The sequence below is a fragment of the Neoarius graeffei genome, chromosome 9 (genome assembly GCF_027579695.1).
Source record: "Neoarius graeffei isolate fNeoGra1 chromosome 9, fNeoGra1.pri, whole genome shotgun sequence".
In the NCBI taxonomy this organism is placed as follows: Eukaryota; Metazoa; Chordata; class Actinopteri; order Siluriformes; family Ariidae; genus Neoarius; species Neoarius graeffei.
This window is the reverse complement of record NC_083577.1, coordinates 58,052,562-58,079,782: the sequence shown is the minus strand read 5'-3', so window position 1 is coordinate 58,079,782 and position 27,221 is coordinate 58,052,562. Positions and strand designations below refer to the sequence as shown.

At 37.9% G+C, this 27,221-nt stretch overlaps 1 protein-coding gene across 1 annotated transcript in view; it reads left to right on the top strand.

Moving 5' to 3' along the window:
• Positions 1-12,282: 12,282 nt before the first annotated feature.
• Positions 12,283-27,221, top strand: part of lmo7a (LIM domain 7a) — a 42,501-nt gene continuing 27,562 nt past the window's right edge. The window contains exons 1-3 of the mRNA XM_060929920.1: positions 12,283-12,521; positions 25,245-25,344; positions 26,076-26,252. The gene's annotated coding sequence lies outside the window, so the exon portion shown is untranslated. The remainder of the gene's footprint in view (positions 12,522-25,244; positions 25,345-26,075; positions 26,253-27,221) is intronic.

Sequence of the window (27,221 nt, the reverse complement as noted above, 5' to 3'; positions counted from 1 at the left end):
CACTCTTCCATAAAGCCCCAGTCTGTGGAGTGTACGGCTTAAAGTGGTCCTATGGACAGATACTCCCATCTCCACTGTGACTCTTTGCAGCTCCTTCAGTGTTATCTTTGGTGTCTTTGTTGCATCTCTGATTAATGCCCTCCTTGCCCGATCTGTGAGTTTTGATAGGCGGCCTTCTCTTGTCAGGTTTGAAGTGGTGACATATTCTTTCCATTTTGCTATAATGGATTTAATGGTGCTCCCTGGGATATTCAAAGTTTGGGATATTTTTTATAACCCAACCCTGATCTATATTTCTCCACAACTTTGTCTCTGACCTGTTTGGAGCGCTCCTTGGTTTTCATGTTGCTTGCTTAGTAGTGTTGCAGAGCCAGGGTCCTTCCAGAACAGGCTGATTTATACAGACATCATGTGACAGATCATGTGGCACTTTGATTACACACAGGTGGATCTTAATCAACTAATATGACTTATGAAGTGAATTGGTTGGACCAGCTCTTATTTAGGGGTTTCATACGAAAGGGCATGAATACCTATGCACACTCCAGATTTCTGCTTTTTTCATCTTAATTATTGTTTGTGTCACAATAAAACAACAATTTTCACCTTTTAAAGTTGTAGGCATGTTGTGTAAATCAAATGGTGCTAACCCCCCCACACACACACCCACCCACACACACACACCACCAAAAAAAAAAATCCATTTTAATTCCAGCTTGTAATGAAACAAAACAGGACAAACATGAAGGCGGATGAATACTTTTGCAAGACACTATGTAATGTATGTATATGTAATATAAGAAAAATGTATACAGTACATGTATATGTAATGTACAATATGGACAATCCACACATTACACAATATAAATAAATATGCAAACTACAATATCTATTATATACAATATCGTCGCTGTCAGGTCAAAACCTGCTATGTGACATTTTCCCTTTTTTACAGGAGACGTAAAAAATTGAATAAAACTCTGAAATAACAAGCTGAGAAGCCAGTAAAAGTTGTTCTATTATTAGCTTGGTCAGTTAAATATCCATCAAAATAGCTAATTGCAGCATTATATTAGCGTAAATTGCAAAAAAAAATCATCCTTGAGAATTGACCTAAATTGTCACATAGCAGGTTTTGAACTGACAGCGACGATATACATAATGTACAATACCTATATTATATACAGTGTATCTAAAATATCTATTATACAATATCTACAATATGCAATATAATATACAGGATACATTATAAATATGGATGCTATCAATAATGTAGATAGTACACAATATACAGACAAGACATAATATACAAATAATATACACATGACACAGTATACATAGAGTGTAGTGTGGTGGTACAAGTGGTACAATAGTATAATGGCAAGGATGAATCAGGTCAGATATTTATGATGATGATGGCATGGGGAAAGAATCTGTTCTTCTGTCTGGTGGTTCTGGTTCACAGTACTCTATAGCACCTGCTGGAGGGAAGGAGTTGGAAGAGGTTGTGACCAGGGTGTGAGGAGTCCTTAATGATTTTTTCTTCCCGCTTCCTGGTTTAGGAATTAATCTCATTGTAGTCGTCATTGGATTATGTGCCTTAAGATGAATACCTGAATAAAGAGATGGGATTTTAAGGACTTAAAGACTGAAATTATTTGGCATAGTTCATGATATGTTGCAATGCATGCATGTGCACAGCTCAGAAAGCCAGATACTTTGTGTGAGGGTTATGCTATATCAGTGTTGTAGTCGAGTCACTAAACTTCGAGTCCAGTCTTGAGTCTCCAGTGTTCAAGTCCGAGCCAAGTCCAAGTCATTAAAGAAAATTTCAAGTTGAGCTCAAGAATAAGACTCCAACTGCACCATTTGACGGTGGCTGTTGCTGCCTTTATGTGAAACTGTCTCTGCTACTGTGTTGGACTAACATTACTGCTTGACTGCCCCATTTTAGTTAATAGGCTACAGATAAAAAGCTTGTTCATTGCTCAGCAAGCCCTGCGATCAGCAGGGCAAATAACATGAGAGAGGGTTAACACTAGCTAGTTCATCGGTCAACAAGCCCCGCTATCAACAGAGCAATGAACAGCGTCACTTACTCCTCTGGGTGGAGTCTTACCAAATGACGATTGAAGTTTGAGGTTGTCCCTCAATAGTTCTTCTACATATGGAACACACAGCAGTGCATTTTTTTTACCACTGCATGAGAAGTTTCTATAAGCAAAGCGGACAATCCTAGTGGCATTCTCTCCAGGCATTTTAGCACCATTAATGTTAGTTTGTTCCTGAACATGACGTATGTACATGTGAATGTGTATTCTCTTGCACAAAATTAGTATAAAAATGAATGTAGATATAAATATCTTATGTCAAATTATTATGGCATGTTACAAAAAAATAAAGAAAAATATCCGAGTCCTCGTCTCCAATTTAGGAGTCCGGGTCGAGTCACGAGTCCTTAAAAGCCCTCGAGTCCTGGACTCAGGTACTACAAGTCTGTGTTATATTCACACACAATTTCTATTTAGGGAACTTCCATTATAACTTTTTATTTTATTATTATTTATTAAATTAATAGGCCTTTATTATATCTTCAATGGAAATGTTCAGAATTCTAAGAAAAAGTATTTCAGCAAAGGTTCACATTTATCCTGATTATTTGTGATGGTAATTTAAACAATAAACTAAGAGAAGCAATATTTTTGTCCTTTTTATCCCAGCACACCTGAAGCATACCATTACAGTATGTTGCGAAATGTTAATTTTGTTTTTCCTCTACTTTGCTTTTCCTGAAAACATGGGTGGTTGATTATATTGTTCATAAAGCACATGCTTGACTGCAGTTTTGTTCCACACCTGCTCGAAGATGGTTAGCAAACAGAGATCAGTTGATTAAAACAATGCAACCAGATATGTCCATACTTGCTTAGAAATATGATTGGACATCTCTGATCTAAGTGATCTGAACAACAACAAAAAGAATAAGTCTCAGCACTTTAAGGCAGCACTCGTTGATCCCAGCTTAGCCAGTTTTACTTGTTTCACACACTGAGCTGTTCTGACTGTCATTACCATTTGATTTCAAGGTATAGTCAATTAATGGATTATTTTTTAATCATCGTCATTATTTTTAGGACAGTGCATGGTCACTTTTTCTAGTTTTGTAAATGTGTATAATTTTCTATTGTTAATGTCTATTGTCATGAAGCTCAGTATGAAGGCTTCATCTTTCAGATTTTGACATAATTTTCTGGGCTATTTGCACAAGACAGGCTGACATCTATCTCATATTTATTCCTATCAACCTTGGTGTGAAAGAGTGACCCGTTCTTATTGGAATGGAATATTTATCATAAAACCTTTGCCTCATGTAGAAAAGCTAAAACAATTTCCTATCTTCTTGATAAGACAAAACATTCCCACACTCTTTAGTAGAACATTTTTGAGGAGCTGTAAAATGGCCTGCTCAGAAAAAGAAAACAACACTTTAAACGGGGGTGTAAAAACAACATAAGTATTTCCTCTTGTGGATAAGTAACAATAGGGTGTCTGGCTATATCCTGCATCACTTGTTGAAGACCACTGGAAAGGCATGAGGCTAGCGCTCTATTCTGTATTGTCACATTCTTTCTCAATGTTCTTCTTCTCTGTGGTTTGGCTGCTGGGCTCCAACCCTGTTTGCAGAAGGTCTGGCAGAAAAGTGAGGTGAACCAAGTAAGCCAAGCCTCTGCTCCAGAAACTACACAGTGTTGTTGTGCAGGTCAGTTTAAGATAGCAGCGCAAAGTCTGGAAAATCCTTCCTATTGCACGTCTTACCTTCTCACCTACTGTAGCTTCCTGTGTTTGTTCTGACTATACAGGCAGCCACTAAGAAGAGGTTTGGGAGCAGAGACTTCCGGAGTTCTCTTCAGAATCGACGACTTTTGTGTTGGTAAGTAATATTGTTTCTCTGCTAGCTTTATGGTGCAGCTCATCGAATAGTTCCAATGAAAAATGTGTTGATTTAATTTTGTTCTGAGCTCTCAGAACTGTTTCATCTGCTCAGAAATTTAAGCTTCACTCAGTATCGTGTTCAAAAATGTATTCTTTGGTGTTATAGAGAAATCATTATTTTAATGTACATACATGTCTTATCTTGCATTAAAATCAGGAATGACTGAAATCACACCAGACCTGACATAGAGCAGGTTGTGTAGAGACAATAGTAAAAATGCATGTTTTACTGGGTGTTGTATTGTTTTTGTTGTTGTCTAAATAGCTCTGTCACTGTTGTCTGAAAACTGTTCTGCCCATTCCAGTAATTCTAGGTTGGGGCATTAAAAACAACCAATTTTAGCATGTAGGACTTAGACACAGCTGAGCACAATGTTAGAAAACATTCGCTCCGTAGGTAATATCAATGCTGATAAGGAAGCATGTGAAGGACAGCTGTTGTTATTTAAGTGTTTCACGGTCACTGCACTCAGAAATCTGAATGGCATAGCATGCTGTGTGAGAGATTGAGCCGTTCAGGGAAGGCGAGTTTTGTCAGGGCTAGTGCTAGCTCAGGGTTTTCAGCTCTGTTTCTGTACGTAACAGAGTGCGTTTGGGTTGGTGTGTGGGCAGCAGCATTTCTGGATCGACACCCCGGTGTCACATCAGTGAGTCAGCATCCTGATGAGTGCAGTTTTTACATTGCAACTGCTCATTGCTCCATCCTGAAACCTCTTGTTGCACATGTTTTGCAACTTGATTAGTCTGAGTCAGTAATGGTTGTGTCACATCACAGAATGTTCATATCAAAGTGTTTGATTCATATCAAAGTACTGCACAGAGGGCAAAATTTCACATATTATGATGTGTACATAGTTATTTTTTGATAAAGAAAAAAAATGTACTATGTGACAAAGTCACATAGTCAAGATACTGTATACAGTACATTGATCAGCTATAAAATTAAAAACACTGGCAAGTAAAGTGAATTACAGTGGTGCTTGAAAGTTTGTGAACCCTTTAGAATTTTCTATATTTCTGCATAAATATGACCTAAAACATCATCAGATTTTCCACACAAGTCCTAAAAGTAGATGAAGAGAACCCAGTTAAACAAATGAGACAAAAATATAATACTTGGTCATTTATTTATTGAGGAAAATGAGCCAATATTACATATCTGTGAGTGGCAAAAGTATGTGAATCTTTGCTTTCAGTATCTGGTGTGACCCCCTTGTGCAGCAATAACTGCAACTAAATGTTTCCAGTAACTGTTGATCAGTCCTGCACACCGGCTTGGAGAAATTTTAGCCCATTCCTCTTTACAGAACAGCTTCAACGATGCTGGTGGGTTTCCTCACATGAACTGCTCGCTTCAGGTCCTTCCACAACATTTCGATTGGATTAAGGTCAGGACTTTGACTTGGCCATTCAAAAACATTAACTTTATTCTTTTTTAACCATTCTTTGGTAGAACGACTTGTGTGCTTAGGGTCGTTGTCTTGCTGTATGACCCACCTTCTCTTGAGATTCAGTTCATGGACAGATGTCCTGACATTTTCCATTAGAATTCACTGGTATAATTCAGAATTCATTGTTCCATCAATGATGGCAAGCTGTCCTGGCCCAGATGTAGCAAAACAGGCCCAAACCATGATACTACCACCACCATGTTTCACAGATGGGATAAGATTCTTATGCTGGAATGCAGTGTTTTCCTTTCTCCAAGCATAACGCTTCTCATTTAAACCAAAAAGTTATATTTTGGTCTCATCCAGCCACAGAACATTTTTCCAATAGCCTTCTGGCTTGTCCACATGATCTTTAGTAAACTGCAGACGAGCAGCAATGTTCTTTTTGGAGAGCAGTGGCTTTCTCCTTGCAACCCTGCCATGCACACCATTGTTGTTCAGTGTTCTCCTGATGGTGGACTCATTAATATTAGCCAATGTGAGAGAGGCCTTCAGTTGCTTAGAAGTTACCCTGGGGTCCTTTATGACTTCACCAACTACTACACGCCTTGCTCTTGGAGTGATCTTTGTTGGTCGACCACCTCTGGGGAGGGTAAGAATGTTCTTGAATTTCCTCCATTTGTACACAATCTGTCTGACTGTGGATTGGTGGAGTCCAAACTCTTTAGAGATGGTTTTGTAACCTTTTCCAGCCTGATGAGCATCAACAACGCTTTTTCTGAGGTCCTCAGAAATCTCCTTTGTTCTTGCCATGATACACTTCCACAAACGTGTTGTGAAGGTCAGACTTTGATAGATCCCTGTTCTTTAAATAAAACAGGGTGCCCACTCACACCTGATTGTCATCCCATTGATTGAAAACACCTGACTCTAATTTCACCTTCAAATTAACTGCTAATCCTAGAGGTTCACATACTTTTGCCACTCACAGATATGTAATATTGGATCATTTTCCTCAATAAATAAATGACCAAGTATAATATTTTTGTTTCATTTGTTTAACTGGGTTCTCTTTATCTACTTTTAGGACTTGTGTGAAAATCTGATGATGTTTTAGGTCATATTTATGCAGAAATATAGAAAATTCTAAAGGGTTCACAAACTTTCAAGCACCACTGTACATTGATTATGTTGTTACAATGGTACCTGCCAAGGGGTGCAATATATCAGACAGCAAGAGAACACTCACTTCTTGAAGTTGATGTGCTGGAAGCAGGAAAAATGGGCAAGAGTAAGGATCTGAGTGACTTTAACAAGGGCCAAATTGTGATGGCTCTGAGCTTCTCCAAAATGGCACATCTTATGGGGTGTTCCCAGTATGCAGTGGTTAATACCTACCAAAAATGGTCCAAGGAAGGACACCAAGGTCATGGGTGTCAAAGGCTCATTGATTCGCATGGAGCACAAAGGCTGGCCTATATGGTCCAATCCCACAGAAGAGCTACTGTAGCACAAACAGCTGAAAAAATTAATGCTGGCTAAAACAGAAAGGTATCAGAAATAACTTTTTTTTGTACTGTATTATGATCTTCGTATTATAAAGTTCTGTCTGGATAAAAAAAAATTAATGTCACAATATGCTTACATTTATTTTGGGGGGGTTCAAATGTTTACAGTGAAATCAACTTCTTTTGTCTGGATACTTTAATAGCAACCTGTACAAACAGAGACCCATGAGAAGAAAGTTGCTACAACAGAAGTTCAAATGGTTTTTGGTCAATGATTTTGTAAGGCAAAGGCACATGTTGAACATTAAAAGAGTCCATAAACATATTCAGATGCACCTTACAGTGCAGCAGTGTGTGTTTGTGAGATTGCTCATTCTTTCCCTCCTTCCAGTCTAGTTAACAAGATCAAGCCAGGCATAATCAAGAGTATTAACAGACTTTCCACACCTACTGCTGGCCTGTTGAGCTTCTGGTTTTTTATTGCATTTTTTAAGGGCAAGCATAATTACACAACTGAACACACCCTGTTTCATCCATTCGTGCTTGAAAATTATGTAATTGAACCAAATACAGTAAGACTAAAAGAATAAAAAATGTAGTAATATCACATATTATGTACCACTATTACAACTGTATCAGTTTGATTGTGAGAGAGAATGCCACTAAGGATGTGTGAAGAGTAAACGCTTGAGTAAGTGACTGAGCTGTTTTATGCCAACATTAGCTTTTGTATCATCTCATCTCATTATCTGTAGCCGCTTTATCCTGTTCTACAGGGTCGCAGGCAAGCTGGAGCCTATCCCAGCTGACTACGGGCGAAAGGTGGGGTACACCCTGGACAAGTCGCCAGGTCATCACAGGGCTGACACATAGACACAGACAACCATTCACACTCACATTCACACCTACGGTCAATTTAGAGTCACCAGTTAACCTAACCTGCATGTCTTTGGACTGTGGGGGAAACCGGAGCACCCAGAGGAAACCCACGCGGACACGAGGAGAACATGCAAACTCCGCACAGAAAGGCCCTCGCCGGCTATGGGGCTCGAACCCGGACCTTCTTGCTGTGAGGCAACAGCGCTAACCACTACACCACCGTGCCGCCTCATTAGCTTTTGTATTTATTTAAAAAATAATCATAATAAAACAAACATCCAAATATTTGACTTTTTCTAAAGAATATAAATGTGGCCCAAGGATCTCGGTCAAGATCAAATTGTGGCAAAGCATGTAATCTTATTTGGTGCCCATTATGTTTTAAAACAGCAGGATATTTACCAAGGTAAACCTGGATCAGCATCCCCATGCCAAAGCATTACAGTGGTATTTCCGTGAGATGGTTCCAAGCCTGAAATTTATTGACTATAAAATTTCAGCTGGGAATTAAGATATCCTCACACAGGCATGCTAAAGAAAACATTTTAAAACATACCCAATTTAGAGTATATTTTTACTGTACTAAACATCCATTTGAATGGCTCTGTGTTAAGATCCTGAACTCAAACAAAAATATGCAGTGAACAGAGCTCTCTATTTATCTCTGTTTATGACTGATGAAATTTATTTTTCCTCTTATTCAGGCCTCTGAAATTACTGCCATATCATTCACATTCATAGGCTATAAATCCTGAATAATGAAGGTTTATTATGGTAAAAGTGGCATTTTTGCCAATTTCAATTTATTGACTTTGACATGTGAGCTGTCATGTTATCCATTGGTTTGTTTCGATTTGTCTGTGGACCAGGTTTCCATGGTAGTGGGTTCTATGCTCCAGCAAATGCCAGAGCTGTGGGTTTCCTCTCTGTCCCATCACATAGCTGATCCTCCTTTTAAAAATCTGGAGAGGAAACCTACACTTATGTGGTGTACTTCTGGACCACATTAAAAAAGTCATTCTGCATAGTCTTTACATTGAGGTTGAGCTGAGAGATGACTGCACATGGCTCCGAGCTCTGTAAACAGGCTATAATTGAGCTGGGTGGATATATCTGAATCAAGCCTCACCACTGGCATAAGGGATTATTTTAATAGATTTTTTTTTCCACAGACCACCAGACGTGTTTACTCCATAAACTGACGTCACATGTTTATTATAATTCGATGGTAGAGTTTTATTATGTTTGTAATTACAGACAAGCATCAAAGTGTTCGAACTTGTGCTAACATGTTTTTCCTTATTAACTAGGGTTATGTAACATAATGATTGAGGATACACAGTTAAACTAGTATCACTGTGTGTTGCATTGTTTTCAGGTAAGGATTTTAGTGTACTTCTGTGCATCTTCAGATGTTGTCATTATCAGCAGGGATAATTGAGACCAGTGAGGGGATTATAAGTCACTTCTGTTAACATTTGAGGTTATTTACACTTGATTTAACAAGGAGACCACATAATAATTACTTTTGAATGGACTACATTCCTCTATGGATTGTATTTGTTGGATGGGCTCAGAATTTTTCACAGGATTATACTGTATCTTCTGTTAACAAAGTGAGCATGTTCTTTCTTTCTTTCTTTCTTTCTTTCTTTCTTTCTTTCTTTCTTTCTTTCTTTCTTTCTTTCTTTCTTTCTTTCAAAAGTCAAATTAATAAAAGGCCCACTCTGTGGGAATAGTCCATTTTAAATTTGATGTTCAACTATACACATTTGTGACAGATGCTATTACTCCAATAATTAAATCCCTCCTTTCTAATTCGACTTAACCACTATAATAATGGCATGGGTATTTGGGTGTGATTGGAAATTCACCAATTACGTTATTTTCAGCATAGTTCATGTTCAGTTACTCAAGTCATAGTTACAGGAAGAGGAATGCAGACAACACTCAATGTCTAGCTATTTGGGTTCACAGTATGTTATTTGTATGACCTGAATTAAAAAAAAAAAAGTTCTTCAGAAGTGATGACACGTACCAAAATCTTCAAATATCAGTTAAATAGGGCATAATGATTTAAACACTGCCCATAATCATTTATCCAAAAATACCAGTGTTCCATCAGTCTATTGTTGATTGTCAAGTTGAGTCAAATTCAAGAGTTTAACTCTACATATCCTTTTGGTAATAAGCATCTTGCATCCAGCACTATAGTTTCTTTATTTCCTTTACTGCACCTGTTTCTCGAGCTAAAATTGGTCAATTTTCTTTTTATCCTCTATTTGTTTTCCACCTTTACTTGTTTTATCCCACATTATTGGTTGTTATTATTAATTATTAATTAATACATAAAATGAGGACTAAAAAATTACAAATTCTTTGACAAAGTAGCCTTATTTTATAATTTAGCTATTTTTGTCAAACAATCTGTGGCTAGTTATGTTATTTAACAGTTATTCGCTGAAGGCGACGTGAATGTCAGTGAATAATTTACCAATATTCACTGAGTTTTAGTATAAACCATAGTTTTAGTATAAATACACAGATGATTATTTAAAAAAAATCATATTAAGGATAATTTATTTCAAACTTCAAAAGCGGCATACAAATATAATAAAGGTGCGGTGCAGACTTGTGTAACTTATCTATGCTGATTCACATAAAATACTTTGTTTTGAAACAGCTAAAATAAATCACAATTCCACCTTACTTTTGAATAGTTTTAGATCAAACTTCATAGCAACTTTAGTGCTTTTAGGAATAGCTTTTTCTTTCATAATTTGTAATTCTTCCTCACTTACGGTGACAAAGCGATTGGCAACCATTTTTACCACTCGAGGTGATTATCGAGAAATAGTCCGAATCGCTCGACCAATCAGCGCATGCCATTTCCTATAAACACCTCCGTATTTATACTAATATACTTTAGTCTTTAAGGAAAGTGAGTTGAAACATGCATTTCAACTTGAAAGTTGGTAGGGACACATGAAAAGGAGGTTACTCTGTGTTCCTATCAAAGTTATAGAACACATGTTTGGCATAGTAAGTACTTTTTTATATTTGCTCACAAAATCATGTTAGCTAGAATAATGCAACTATGTGTTAGCTGGTGCTTCGCCAAATGTCATAACTAGATCATTTGAAATTCAGTTGAGCAACTGTTTTCATGTCAATGCATAACATAAGCAGTTTTCATACAGTATATTAAATGGGTTGAAACTGATTTACTTAATGTACGTATAAAGGCCATTCTTGGAATGGAAGCCACAGGTAGTAACAAATTCCCATTATGACAACAAAGCACAAGAGTCAGTTTATCTATCTAACATTATCGCTATCTAGGTAAAAGAAAAAATGCCCAGAAGCACGATACTTACTGCTGATCATTATCATGGCTAATAGCTCAGTTCCCTTTTAAAATTCAAAGATATCATAAAATATTCAGCTAACTACTAGATACTTGCACTCTTTCTATCACTCATTGGGTAATGACAAATTTCAAACTAGAGTTGTGCACTGGAAAAAAGGTTGTAGGAGTGGGTAGCTTTTACTATAATGCAGGCACAATTAATTAACATGGCTGCATATTGGACATGGTAGATCACTTGTGTGGCACTATCTGACACATTTACCATGCTCATTCGTACATCTTTCATTTGTTTATATTTTGGGAAATAGAACCAATTCAGTTTATTAGAAAATATCACAGACAGCAAAAATAATAACTGCTGGTGCAGGCAGGTTTGTTCAGATTTTCTTTGGAAGCAGGTAGGATTGGTCAGAATTCCTTTGGGTGTGGGATTTAAAATACTACTATACCACAAACAATTCTAATTCAAACCATTCTCTACGAGGGGCTTGCTGTGAGTCAGGCTGAAGACACAATTATGTCTCCTTACCATCACTACCCGAGTCTCTGCCTATGAGTTAAAGCACCCTGTGATTATTTCAGGACATTTAAAAACCATTCACGTACACAGATTTGTGCAGATAATGCACAACAAAATAAAAACACAATTAACCTGACGGGATCTCAGGTTATGTCTTTAACCTAAAGTAGAAGCATGCAGAAACACAATGCATTATATTTGCGTATACATACACATAATGTGTACAGCCAGCTGAAACAGGATTTCTAATACATGCAAACCCTCTCCCAGCCCAGTGGAACAATTGCTTGGGGGAAATAGTTTGCATGTCAGTCATTTGTTCACTGTCATAGCAACTATGGTCTCCAAAATAATCCACCCCCTGCTGCTGCCATAGGTATGTCATGGCAGTACACAGGGACGGTTTCTGGGTGTGAGAAGAGTATGCAGTCACGCTTGTGTGTCTGTGTGCCTGACGTGTGCGTGAGTGCCTTGTATGACTATTGGAGGAGACTTTGAGAGACTTGTGATTAGACAACCTCTGAGCTCTGTCCCAAGGCCAAGCTCCTCCTCCTACACATCTCTCACGGACTGAGCAAACCCTGCCTTCTTTCTGTAATGTCATCTTATTTGCTACCTGAGGTACTTCCTCTCCACCCCCAGCTGAGCTCACAGAAGCTCTGAACTTTGGATGCAATGATTTCTGAACTGTGTGCACACTGAATTCCTGTATGATTACAGACTGACTACGAAGTTTGGCACACATTCCTTGTCGACAGGACAACGTCAACATCCTTCTTAAGGCTTGTGCCTGGATGAAAAGAAGTCCTGCTTTTTCATCCTGGGGACCTGCAGAACATATACACAAGTGCAACTGTCAAGTAAGTTTTACTTTAATGTGTTTTTTTTTTTTTTAAGTGTATCTACAAGGTTTGACCCTGTGCTAAGGAGGACACTGTTGTGACATTGTTGAAAATGCTTGAATCCTGTTATGGTTTAGAACATGTTGACTCTGACGGATCGCCAGTGCTGGCCAAACATCCATGTAAAATGATCTTGTGTTGCTGACCCTCGGTTTAAATTTAACTAAGTCAATAATCACATCTACAGCTTGTGCTATAAAGAGTAGTTAGACAGGCTTTAGGTAGATGTGTTGCAGTGTTTGTCACTTACACACTTCTTTTTTTTTTTTGCATTCGAACCCAAAGTCTACAATTAAGTCATTTTGTTGGAAAAAGATAACCTTTTATTGCACCAAGGAGGAAGTGAGTGCCAAATCACTGTCACTGATATGAAATTAGAGTCTTGTCTTGACCTATCAGTAGGTTATAGACTGAAGAGGCATTAGAGATTCCCTCAAAAGGTCGCATTGTTTTGTTGTATGTGTTTTATCAGGCCATTTTAGCCTCAGAGTTAGATTGGCTCCTCTCCTGAGACTAGAGTGAAACAAACATGGCATGTTGAACAACCTGTTCAGTTCTTTCACAGGTGTGTCTCTGGGTGGTCCCACACTAACATGTTCACCATGACAGCGATGTCGTCTTGTTTATTATAAGCAACACAAGCCTTCCTGTGCGTTTATTATTGTGCCAGATTGACCCTTTGCTCACTGCTTTGCAGTAACTGAGGATGACGTGAACTCCTTAATTTGACTTTGGAACTATGCAAATGTTAAAAATACACAGTTCTTAATAAAGTTAAGCATTAGCTCATTCACAAATTAAGTAGTATAAGCTGTGCTTTTCTGTTTTATTTTCTCACATAAGTGAAAGTGTGGTTAATGTCACAACTGTGAGCTGAGGTACAACATAGTGAGCTTTGCTAATGACGGTAACCATGCCACACCTTCCTAGCCCTAGCAACCACACTGATCAGCTGTGGTTTATCTGCTCCCTGTGCTTTCTCTGTCTGTGTGGTTTTGTGCCTGTCCACTGTCAGGTCTCTTTCACTGTAGGCAGGGTATTGCTTCTAATTATAGAATGGAAAGGTCATTTTTTCATAGTTGGAGTAAGACATGATTAGCAGTTTCTTTTATAACTTTTTCTTTAAAAAAAAAAAATTCATGTGTTGCTTTAGGTTTCTGCTCGTGTTCACACCTTAGACTAAACAACAGCCTTTTATGTTGTTTCATGACATCTCTTAAATTGAAACCTGAAGCAGCTGGACAAGAATAGGCTGGATACATGACTGCCTGGGAAGCTTATACAATTTCTTCTGCTTTTCAGATGATCTTTAACAACTAATTATTGGATAATTAGTAATGACTGAATTTTGTGGTGGATTCATTGCCATATAGCCATGTAGTGCTCTTTAGTGTGCATAAGGAATCCATATTGACAGTGTGCTTGTTTTTTATTAAGATCTATGGCCTTGGTGACATGTGTAATACAACTCCATCTTCTTCGTTAGTGAAATGAAAGGGATTTTTTTTCATAGCAATAGGAGAGGGTAATATAAGGAACTGTCCAGATAAGCAAACAGCTCCATGCATTATTTCATCATTACTCATCAGACCATGAAAAACAGGTATCTCAGCAGGATAGGCAGCTCCCAGCCATAAGCATCTGGGCTCCTCCTTTGCTTTCTGCTACTCCAATAACAGCATACTTACTGCCAACTTTTGTAGTGTATTTATATCTGGATTAGTAAAAAAATGTGCTTTGATTTGATGCCGAAGTTGCAGGAAATACTTCACCTCTTCTTCTTGCAACACCCATCACCAGGTTCAGACTTATTTATAAGTGCACACTTTGCTATTGGTTTTAGTGTAGTTAATTAATAATATACTTTATGATGGACTCAATGATACCCAGAAAGTTTAAGCATTTCATCTCTGATATTTCTTAACTCCTACATTTACATTACATGTAAGCAATCACTTTTTTTTTTTTTTTTAGATGTAAGTGCTTTATAGGTGTTTGCAAAATGTAATAGCTGATGATTACATTTTAAGTTAATGAGGGTTACTGGACTATGGCCTGAACACATCTAGGTGAAATGTTAGATTATATTATTAACACTGAATCATAGTTTAGAGATCTTCATTGTGGTTTCATATAATGACAATGAAAAGTGAACAGTATTTTCCTTTTTAATAAAGAGTATAGTAGTATATTTCTGATATATAGACACACAGAAGCAGGAAAAATGGGCAAGTGTAAGGACCTAAGTGACTTTGACAAGGGCCAAATTGTGATGGCAAGATGACGGGGTCTGACCATCTCCAAAATGGCACATCTTGTGGGGTGTTCCCGGTATGCAGTGGTTAGTACCTACCAAAAGTGGTCCAAGGAAGGACACCCAGTGAACCAGCGACAGGGTCATGGGTGTCAAAGGCTCATTGATTCACATGGGGCACGAAGGCTAGCCCATATGATCCAATCCCACAGAAGAGCTACTGTAGCACAAACTGCTGAAAAAGTTAATGTTAGCTAAAATAGAAAGGTGTCAGCAATAACTTTTTCAACAGTTTCAGGATATCGATGAATTGTTTTGATAAATGTGCATACTTTTTTTGTGACTGTGTCTATATAATAAAAAGAAAATCACATGTTGGCTTGAAGATATGAAATTTATCTTCTCATATTGAAAAACTCATATTTTTCCACAAAAAATACATCGTGGATATGAGTGATACTGTATATTTAAATAATATTGGCTGGTGTTGAGTGCTATCAGATATATTCCATTTAGCTAGCATGATACTGAATGAGTCAAAGATGAGTTCAGTGTCATGCTAGATGAATGGAATATATCTGATATACCATGAAAAAAAGCCAATATTATTATTATACATACATACATACATACATACATACATACATACATACATACATACATACATACATACATACACATTCAATGGAACAATTATAGATTTTACAAAAAGTTAAGAATAGGGGGGTAATTTACCAAAATTGAAAGCTGATTCTGATCTAATGTAATTCAATGTTTTGTCAATCCAATGTACATGTAAACAGTCAAAATTCTAACAGTAAAAATGGTCCAACTCCAAAAAGCCTGAACAACAACCCAACTTATATATGAGCTATATACAGGTTGACAGTTTAACTTCAAAGTTACTTTTGTTAGTAGTTAATGGTTACATTGGAGTTGTGTTTAACAAAAAAACCTGGTGGCAATGTTTGTTTACAAATTGTCACAGTCACTTGCTAGCGCAGAAGTTTTACGTGTAATATGTATCTATCGCATTTTTAATTCACTGCGACAGTTTACTGTGGGTGCCGCCGGCGAACAAAGAAATGCTTCTGTGCATGCACAGCAGAAAACATTCTTATTGAATAGTCGCATCAGCTCTGACATGTGACGTCATGTTGTCTTGACAACCATGCAGTATTGTAAACCATATTCAACGCTCATTCTCCATCGGGTAGAGTGATGTAATACACGCAGGATAAGCGATATGCTAACAATATTGCATGCTATCAAACCAAATTAATGAAACCTGATAGAAGGGAATAGAATACACGTTTTTATTCCATCAAAAAAGTATCCTGTATGTAGAATAATTTCCGATATTTCACTCTGATGACATCACTCCCAGTGTTTTCCTGCTGACTTGACGCATGTTGTCAAAATGGCAAACCGGTTCAAAATTCAAATTCTTTTGATTAACGTGCACATTTTTTTGAGGATGTGTCTAAATAATATAAAGAACATCACGTGGTGGTGTTAAGATATGTTTATCTTCTTGTGTTGAAAATATTTAATATAGGAAATGGTTGCATGAAGATGTGAAGTTCATCTTTGAGTGGTGAATATATTCACGAATGAGCAAAGCGAAAAATATTTTGAACCGGTTTGCTGTTTTGACAATACGCGTATAGTCAGCGGGAAAACACTGGGAGTGACATCATCGGAGTGAAATATTGGAAAATATGTCGCTCAGATCCATGATGTATTTCGTATGAAAAATGCAAGTTTTTTCAACATGAGAAGATAAACTTCATATTTTCAAGCCAAAGTGTGTTGTTCTTTTTATTATATAGACACAATCACAAACAAAATGTATTCAAATTTATCAAAACAATTCATCGATTTCCTCACGAATGACATATAGAGATTTATATCATGATTTTGGTTCTCCATGTCCTGGATGTAGCTTGTATGAAAAATACGAGTGGCATATTTCCCAGTAAAACACTCATGTCCATATAATATATATGTAATATTACACACAGACCACACCGATCAGCTATAACATTAAAACTACTGATAGGTGGCATGAATAACATTGCTTATCTCATTACAATGGCACCTGTCAATGGGTGGATATGTTAGGCAGCCAGTGAACAGTCTGTTCTCAAAGTTGATGTGATAAATGAAAAATAGGCAATACCTCCCCAAGTAGTCCAAGGAAGGACAACTGGTGAACCAGTGACAGGGTCATGGGCACCCAAGGCTTATGGGGAGCGAAGGTCCGATCCCACAGAAGAGCTACTGTAGCACAAACTGCTGAAAAAGTTAATGCTGGCTGTCAGAGAAAGGTGTCAGAACACATAGTGCGTTGCTGTGTATGGAGTTACATCACCGCAGACTTGTCTGTGAGGTCTGAGAGCGCCTATGCTGACCCCTGACCACCGCCGAAAGTGCCTACAATGGGCATGTGAGCATCAAAACTGGACCACTGAGCAGTGGAAGAAGGTAGCCTGGTCTGATGGATCACATTTTCTTTTATATCATTTGGATGGCCAGGTGAGTGTACATCGCTTTCCTGGAGAAGAGATGACACCAGGATGCACTGTGGGAAGAAAGGAAGCCAGCAGAGGCAGTGTGATGCTCTGGGCAATATGCTGCTGGGAAGCCTTGGGTCTTGGCATTCATGTGGACATGTCCTACCTACCTAAACATTGTTGCAGACCAAGTACACCTCTTCATGGCAATGATATTCCCTCATGGCAGTGGCCTCTTTCAGCATGATAATGTGCCCTGTCACACTGCAGAAATTGTTCAGGAACGGTTTGATGAACATGACAAATAGTTCAAGGTGTTCACTTGGCTTCCAGATTCCCCAGATCTCAATCCATTCGAGTATCTGTAGGAGGTGCTGTACAAAGAAATCTAATCCATGGAGGCCCCACCTCGCAATTTAGCAGCAGAGCCTTTAATTCCTCTCACATTTTGTTGCCAGAAACCACAGCTCACCTTCAGAAGTCTTGTGGAGTCCATGCCTCGATGGCTCAGACCTGTTTTGACAGCACAAGGGAGATCTACACAATATTTGGCAGGTGGTTTTAATGTTATGGCTAATTGATGTGTATATATAAATACTTAAATATTTCAATATTCTTCCTTTTATTTATTTATTTATTTATTTATTTTTAAGCTTCTTTTGTTCTGTTCAGGTCATACATAGACATCTTGCAAAGACTAACCTTTACCTTAAGCAATTTTGAAATATTACAATAAGAGGCTGGCATGCAAGTTGAATTACGAAACTACATACAGTGGTGCTTAAAAGTTTGTGAACCCTTTAGAATTTTCTATATTTCTGCAAAAATATGACCCAAAACATCATCAGATTTTCACACAAGTCCTAAAAGTAGATAAACAGAACCCAGTTAAACAAATGAGACAAAAATATGATACTTGGTCATTTATTTATTGAGGAAAATGATCCAATATTACATATCTGTGAGTGGCAAAAGTATGTGAACCTTTGCTTTCAGTATCTGATGTGACCCCCTTGTGCAGCAATAACTGCAAGTAAATGTTTCTGGTATCTGTTGATTAGTCCTGCACACCGGCTTGGAGGAATTTTAGCCCGTTCCTCCATACAGAACAGCTTCAACTCTGGGATGTTGGTGGGTTTCCTCGCATGAACTGCTCGCTTCAGGTCCTTCCACAACATTTTGATTGGATTAAGGTCAGGACTTTGACTTGGCCATTACAAAACATGAACTTTATTCTTCTTTAACCATTCTTTGGTAGAACGACTTGTATGCTTAGGGTCGTTGTCTTGCTGCATGACCCACCTTCTCTTGAAATTCAGTTCGTGGACAGATGTCCTGACATTTTCCTTTAGAATTCCCTGGTATAATTCAGAATTCATTGCTCCATCAATGATGGCAAGCCGTCCTGGCCCAGATGCAGCAAAACAGGCCCAAAACACGATAGTACCACCACCATGTTTCACAGATGGGATAAGGTTGTTATGCTGGAATGCAGTGTTTTCCTTTCTCCAAACTTAATGCTTCTCATTTAAACCAAATTGTTCAATTTTGGGCTCAGCCATCCACAAAACATTTTTCCAATAGCCTTCTGGCTTGTCCATGTGATCTTTAGCAAACTGCAGACAAGCAGCAAGTTTTTTGGAGAGCAGTGGCTTTCTCCTTGCAACTCTGTCATGCACACCATTGTTGTTCAGTGTTCTCCTGATGGTGGACTCATGAACATTAACATTAGCCAATGTGAGAGAGGCCTTCAGTTGCTTAGAAGTTATCCTGGGGTCCTTTGTGACCTCGCCAACTATTACATGCCTTGCTCTTGGAGTGATCTTTGTTGGTTGACCACTCCTGGGGAGGGTAACAATGGTCTTGAATTTCCTCCATTTGTACACAATCTGTCTGACTGTGGATTGGTGGAGTCCAAACTCTTTAGAGATGGTTTTGTAACCTTTTCCAGCCTGATGAGCATCAACAACGCTTTTTCTGAGGTCCTCAGAAATCTCCTTTGTTCGTGCCATGATACACTTGCACAAACATGTGTTGTGAAGATCAGACTTTGATAGATCCCTGTTCTTTAAATAAAACAGGGTGCCCACTCACACCTGATTTGTCATCCAGTTGATTGAAAACACCGGACTCTAATTTCACCTTCAAATTAACTGCTAATCCTAGAGGTTCACATACTTTTGCCACTCACAGATATGTAATATTGGATTTTTTTTCCTCAATAAATAAATGACCAAGTATCATATTTTTGTCTAATTTGTTTAACTGGGTTCTCTTTATCTACTTTTAGGACTTGTGTGAAAATCTGATGATGTTTTGGGTCATATTTATGCAGAAATATAGAAAATTCTAAAGGGTTCACAAACTTTCAAGCACCACTGTACCTACCATTGTCTCTCAACTGGAGCCTATCGTCTTCATATAAAATTAGATCATTTTAATCCATCGTTACTTCAGGAAAGCTTTTACCAACGTTGTAGTATTTGTCTCAAGTTTTTAATGACTTGTCTGTGCCATGGGTTTGTCTTCATTTGCGTTTCAAATCATTTTATGTCTGCACTCTCACTTCAGAGGCATTCAAGCTATTGAAATCTGATACTTGAGCCAAAAGGAAGGGCAGATGCCTTAATGAATACAGTGTTTGCTCTTTGGGTGTGTAGTTCTGTATGGTTGTCACTATCACAAGAGCACTGATGGATTTATGCATTGCATAATTGTGAAAGGCAGGTTTGGTGAATAGGCTGTGTCATATTCCTGACAGTGGAGTTGGGTTGTGTGTGGATGTTGTGCCTCTTGAACAGCTACCTTGAAAGAATCATCCTTCAGGGACATATTAGTGTCTTCACAGCTTATGTCTTTTATACCGTACATGTATAAGTTGTGAGCTATGAGGTAGAAATGTTTGACATTTTCAAAAAAAAAAAGTTGATGTTAAGTAGAAAGGTTTGAGTGCTATTTTAGTGACAGGAGATTATTATTTACTCACTGAATGTTAAGGAGCAGTGCCATGAAGTATTAATAGTTCAGTAGGCAGTGTTAATATATACTGTATGCATATGCACACATCCTTTTACTGACACTTTTGACAACAAATTGTTCTGTATGGAATTGTTTGCACTTTATTCAAGCGTTTTTCTGCTTATTCTTTCATGAACTTGTCTGGCAGGGCTTGGTGATGTTTGACTGGCATGTGAAAGAATTAACATTCCTTACAAGCATTGTACATTTAACTATCACCGGAGCATAAGTAATGGCATACTTAAACCTGAAAAACATACATTCATATCATTCATCAATGTTTCACCCTTATTGTAGTCTGTCTGTCTTGTCTACACACAGAGCATTTGCATGGGCTTCTGCGGTTTGGACATCCTCCTGCTCTAGCCATGGTTGCATTATCAAAAAATTAGTTAGAAATGAGATATAATAGTTACTTTATAACACTTGCATCTTTATGCAGCTTGATGAAAGTTTATACCACTGTTTCCACCTTTATGACTTGTGTTGGCTAATTCAGGGGTTAAGAGTGTCTAGTCAAGTCAGTTTATTTGTATAGCGCTTTTAACAATAGATATTTTCGCAAAGCAGCTTGACAGAAAAACAAAACATATGAGCAAATTTTATCCCTAATAAATGTATTTATCCCTGATGAGCAAGCCTGTGGTGACGGTGGCAAGGAAAAACTCCCTAAGATGACGTGAGGAAGCAACCTTGAGAGGACCCAGACTCAAAAGAGAACCCATCCTCATTTGGGTGATAACAGATAGATAGTATGATTTATAACTAACTTACTTCTATAACTGGCCATACCAAAGACCATCATAAAAATGGTACCTACTGCCATCTGGCAAGGCACGCTGCAATACAGATGCGAGTGGGGAGTCAAACTCTCGCGGTTACCAGAGGACTAGCCCCCCACTATAACCCTAACTATGTAATAGGCAAGAGGCCGAGAGCTATGGAAACGGAGATCGGCGCTGCCCTATGCGCCACATGGCATGGGAAGGGACTTTGACTTCTATAACTGTGTCCTATATAGTCACAAAGTACAAATGTGCAACCAGGAAATTCATTATAGTTTTAACATGAAGTCTCTTTTGTTGACGTTATCAACTGTTCATTGATGGAGACTTGAGTGCAAAACTGTTCATGACAACTGCAGTCCTAAAGTTATCATGGCAGTTGTAGTCCTCAGCCATCATAGCAAAAGTGTAACTGAAAAAAAAGTGTCCCAAAAGTGTAACTGATGGCCCAGGTGATTTATCCATATAGTTTGCTTATGATCATGAAAGCACTAGATAGCTTGACTGTGGATCAGCTACATTTGGCCCATCACAAGTGAATCTAAACCAATGTCAGCCACCATTAAACGACGGGAACAGAACATAACTTGTATTGTTTATTAAAACATTCACTTGCATTTCTTAAAGTTCTCATTATTTGAATACATATAATAGCATTTGATCACATCATGAGTAGGGAGGAATTTTCACATTTCACAACTCTAGGTCAAACTGTATGACCAGCATAAAAAATGGAAGCTTTTCATTTGAAATTAAAAGTAGTAAGCTGTTTTTTCAGTTGTGTTATACATTATAGGCCTGTTTCCTTAAAAACATTCAAGGTTGTATTTCCATTTGTCTTCATCAGGCCATCTGTGTCAAGTAGATGTTTTAGCAAACATCATACGTATATAAGGCTTAACACAGCCTCTATTTCAAACACAGATGTTATTGATAAAGCATCAAGTGATTATTTGGATAAATATACACTACCGTTCAAAAGTTTGGGGTCACTTTGAAATTTCCTTATTTTTGAAAGAAAAGCACTGTTCTTTTCAATGAAGATCACTTTAAACTAATCAGAAATACACTCTATACATTGCTAATGTGGTAAATGACTATTCTAGCTGCAAATGTCTGGTTTTTGGTGCAATATCTCCATAGGTGTATAGAGGCCCATTTCCAGCAACTATCACTCCAGTGTTCTAATGGTACAATGTGTTTGCTCATTGCCTCAGAAGGCTAATGGATGATTAGAAAACCCTTGTACAATCATGTTAGCACAGCTGAAAACAGTTGAGCTCTTTAGAGAAGCTATAAAACTGACCTTCCTTTGAGCAGATTGAGTTTCTGGAGCATCACATTTGTGGGGTCGATTAAATGCTCAAAATGGCCAGAAAAATGTCTTGACTATATTTTCTACTCATTTTACAACTTATGGTGGTAAATAAAAGTGTGACTTTTCATGGAAAACACAAAATTGTCTGGGTGACCCCAAACTTTTGAACGGTAGTGTACTTCAGGTATTCTGTACAAAGAAAAACATGTTGTCCAGTGGGTTTATCCTATTTAATATGCTTGTAAAATTTGAAAATTGTTACATCTAAGAGAAGTTTTCCTTTTGTTTTCTTTTATAAGGGAAAGAAATTGAATTTTTTTTCTTTACAAGTATTTTCCTTGGTCTTGGTTGGCAACATACACAATCCATAAAACCATTTGAGCTAAAAGTGTCATGATAAGGTGTTAGAGCATGCATTACTGTGAACAGTTTCTATACAATCATTCTCATTATTATAGTGGCTTCAGGTAAGTGTTGATGTTTCATGAAGTATTTATCCCTTTTTTTGCCAATTATCTTAAAACAAAGTAATCAGAAATATGAAATATGTGGCTAAGAAACAGTCATTTAAATCCATTTTTGTGTCTCTTTCACAAAAGCTGATCGTGTGACCACACAGTCAGGCCCCTGGGATTCTGAGCAGAAATATTTCCTTTATTCTGAACTCATTCCCCAGGGAGGTTTTTAGCTTTTGCAGAACACATCAATTAAAATCAGGCAATCTGCGCTGATGTAAATCGTTCCTGAAATTTCCACTCCAACATCCACTGTGGACTTTGTTACCACCTAGGAAAGAAAGAGGAATTTTGTCCTCTCTCACTACTTTTATTGGAGCAATAAATCTGTATGATCTGGTTCACTGAACACCTTGTTTAATTCACTTCAATGCACCTGTTGTGCTGGCTTACGTACTGCTGAAAAGCCACAGGCCAAAGAGCACCATCATCACCTTCACATCTGATTGGCTGAATTTCTGATTTTAGATATCAGGCCAGAGATTAACTTTGTTCGAGTGGATTAATGAGTTGTGTTTCATTCGAAAATCAGTGTTACTGGGTGTTAGAATGCTGCCACAGTTGAGTAGCTGATTTTCCATTGGCACAGTATGTGAAGTTCATGCTTTTCTAGCAGGTTCATCCAGCTGTACCACTGTTATCACTTCAAAAGTTCCATGGCATGTGCTGCTCCTGCTATTGTATTCCTAACATCTCAAAGAATGTACTGTATGGAGATGGCTGAATATTTCACAGTGACATCTTCTAGTCACACCATGTATGGATTTTCTTTTCAAAGTTTTTTTTTTTAACCTTTTACACTCTCAGAGCAATCAGACCCAAATTCCTCACTGTTGCATTTACATTCATTAGTTTAATTGTATTTACTTAATAACATTCTTTATAGGGCGGCACGGTGGTATAGTGGTTAGCACTGCCACCCCACAGCAAGAAGGTTCTGGGTTCGAGCCCAGTAGCCGACGGGGGCCTTTCTGTGTGGAGCTTGTATGTTCTCCTTGTGTCTGTGTGGGTTTCCTCCGGGTGCTCCGGTTTCCCCCACAGTCCAAAAGCATGCAGGTTAGGCTAATTGGTGACTCTAAATTGACTGTAGGTGTGAATGTGACTGTGAATGGTTGTTTGTCTCTATGTGTCAGCCCTGCGATGATCTGGTGACTTGTCCAGGGTGTACCCCGCCTTTCACCCATAGTCAGCTGGGATAGGTTCCAGCTTGCCCGTGACCCTGCACAGGATAAGCGGTTATGGATGATTGATGGATGGATGGACATTCTTTACAGTGAATAACTGAATAATCTACACTTGCTGTGTAGCCTGTACCTCCCTAAAAACCACAGTGGGAAATGAGGGCCAGTGTCATGTGTAATGACATAAAATTCCTACAATCTGCCTCTATCTTTTATGAATGTTCTTGTACAAATCACTGAGGTGACAGAAAGGACTAGAGAAGGGCATACATAGAATACCTTTACATAATTCTCAGTCTAGTGGAGGCTCCTGGGTCCAACTGTACCATATTAGTTATGTTTATGGTTGCCCTTTGAACCTCTTACGACAAAGAATTTTTATGATGATTTTATTTAGGAGTGGCCATAACTAGCTACATTTGTGAATGTTCATGTCATAGGCGTTAACATTGCTACCATTTTGCTGTTGTAGTTGTGTAAGGCCTGTGTATATAGGCTGGTCAGAGTGAATGTTTTTCTGCCCTTCTGCATTGACATGGATCCTTTTGTGCAGCGTTGTGAGTGGAGCCTGGCACCATTTGGATTGCGCTCTCACTTTCCAGATCTTTCACTGAGAATCACTGTAGTCTTTTATTGTCCTTTTCCCACGCTGTAAGAGGTTAATAACATACAGCTTTTATCTCATGCTGGCACCAGGCTGCTTAAAAATGTAAGTGTAAATACTGCCACATTTGTCAAATGATGATCCTTATGATAATAATAAGATATATCTTTAATAGTGGGTTTAATTACCATTTTTCTGAATCTGTAAAACCCTGAAAAAGCTGTTTCCTAGCAGTAGTATGTGGTTGATGGGCGCCTTGTTACTTAGTAATATATAATAAAAGGTTGCACAGTCATGTATGGGTTTAAGGGGCAATGTGGAAACAATTAATGCTTCTGATATTTCGCCCACCTGTCTGTAGGATAAATATAATACACTAATAATTACATTCATACCCAACTATTCTCCATCATGACTGGCAATAATATTTGCAAGTATGTTTTGTGACGACATTACAGTACTGAGTCATGTCTGTTGTTGCATTTTTCAGGTTCTGATAATAATTTGTGCAGACAGGCAGAAGGTTTTATAATGGAGCTTACCTAAACCCGAAGGCTTCTGAGGAATTAGTAGGCAAAACATTTTATAAGGTAAGATGTAAAACACTCATTGTTGATCTTTTGCTTCGGATAGCACTTTTAACCTAGGGAAAGCTGAAGTGCTCTAAATCCTGCTTTCTGCTCAAAAAGTCATTGTAAATTTATCCACTTTGGCATTTCAAACAAATGCCGGTACTAATGAAGCAAAGCCGTCAGAGGTTAATAACGTACAGCTTTTATCTCATTCTGGCTTCAGAAGACCAGCAGGATACTTGAAAATGTAAGGATGCATGAAAGGACTGTAATCTTAAAGCACACAGTGAATTAAGAACATACCCAGTCATGCTTGATACTCTGCATTCACTGCATTTACATTGTTTGTTAAACACAGTATAATTTATACAGTATAGATGCTGAATTTTTCAAAATGTAAAATATGGCCATGCTCCAAAATGTATGATATGTTTGCCAGTGATTTTTTTTTTTCTACTACCAAGCCAAAGCATGTCTCACTTATTGTGGTCAAAGACAATCGCAGTCTTCTTTATACAGTGTCTTTCACAGTGAGTCCAGTATATCCATAACAAACATGGCTGAAATCTTTTGTGTACAGGTTCTGTTCCATGAAGAATAGCATTTTTTAAAAACCAGTCAGTGTGTGAGAACTGGAGAAATACTGAAGCGCTGAGTCAAGATATGTGTGTGTGTGTGTGTGTGTGTGTGTGTGCGCACGCACACGTACTTGTGCATGGGTGACACTCTTCTCCTCTTGTACTCGACAGGCACTTGAAGATTGCGCTTCTCCACAGGGCAGTGTAAGAGACAGCGGTATTGGAGACAGCTGGTACTTAAAAAGACCACTACAGGCTGCAAACAGGATAGAGGATTTCTTGGACCTCTTGAATTTACTTAACTCCTAGACTCACAGAATATCCCCAAGACTAAAAACAGCACTCAGGGTAAGACCCCAAGTCTCCCAGCTCCTTATCTTTTATTTATAGCGTCTGTGCCTTTTCTTCTAAAAATGTTTCTCATGAATGCTTCTTGTTTTTAATACATTCTGAGCATGCAGGCTGCATATTTGCTTTGTTAATATTTTCAACTGATAATATTTGAAATGTACATTTGACACTGCTTGTATAAATAGATGATGACAAATGAAAAATGTATGACACCCATATTTATTGTTTGGGTGTTAGAAAGGTGAGTGAGCTTCACACATACTGTATACAGTGCAGAGACCACCTTTTTGTTTTCAATCAAATGACCAATCAGTACTTAATTATTAATTATTTACTGACAAACTATAATGATGTGAAAATGTACAGTACATTTAATTTATTTTCTGTCAAACCACCATGCAGTTAATTATTTATGTAGGTCAATATTAAAGCTCAGTATGACAAATAAATTATTTACATATTTTTTTTAGAAATGTTTTTTCTTTTTTTTTTTACTGTTGAAGATCTTTGTGATTAGTGAAAAATAACAATAATGAACAAAAATGATGTCGAAAAACACAGTGGACACAGTGGGATACTGGATATTAATATTAACTTGAATAAGTAAGTACAAGTGTCCTGTTTGACTGAAAATTGAATTAATGTGCTGTACATTTTCCCATAATTATGTTGCCACCAAATAATTGACAATAAGTACTGAATGGCCATTTGACTGAAAACAAAAGGGTGGTCTCTGACTTCCTCACAGTATTGTATTTGAGGATAATGAGCATGTTTTTATGTCTCCTTAGTTTGTAAATTAAATGCATAGTGCCCCCTGCTGTTTTGACTTGGGTGTTGTTGGTCTTTTAAACAAACTGAGCACAAGAACACAATCCTGCAGTTGTTCAGATTTTCTCCCCACCTGCATACCTTGTAGTACAAGTGTAATATTCAGCGGACACTTGCTGGTTTTGGTAGTTATTC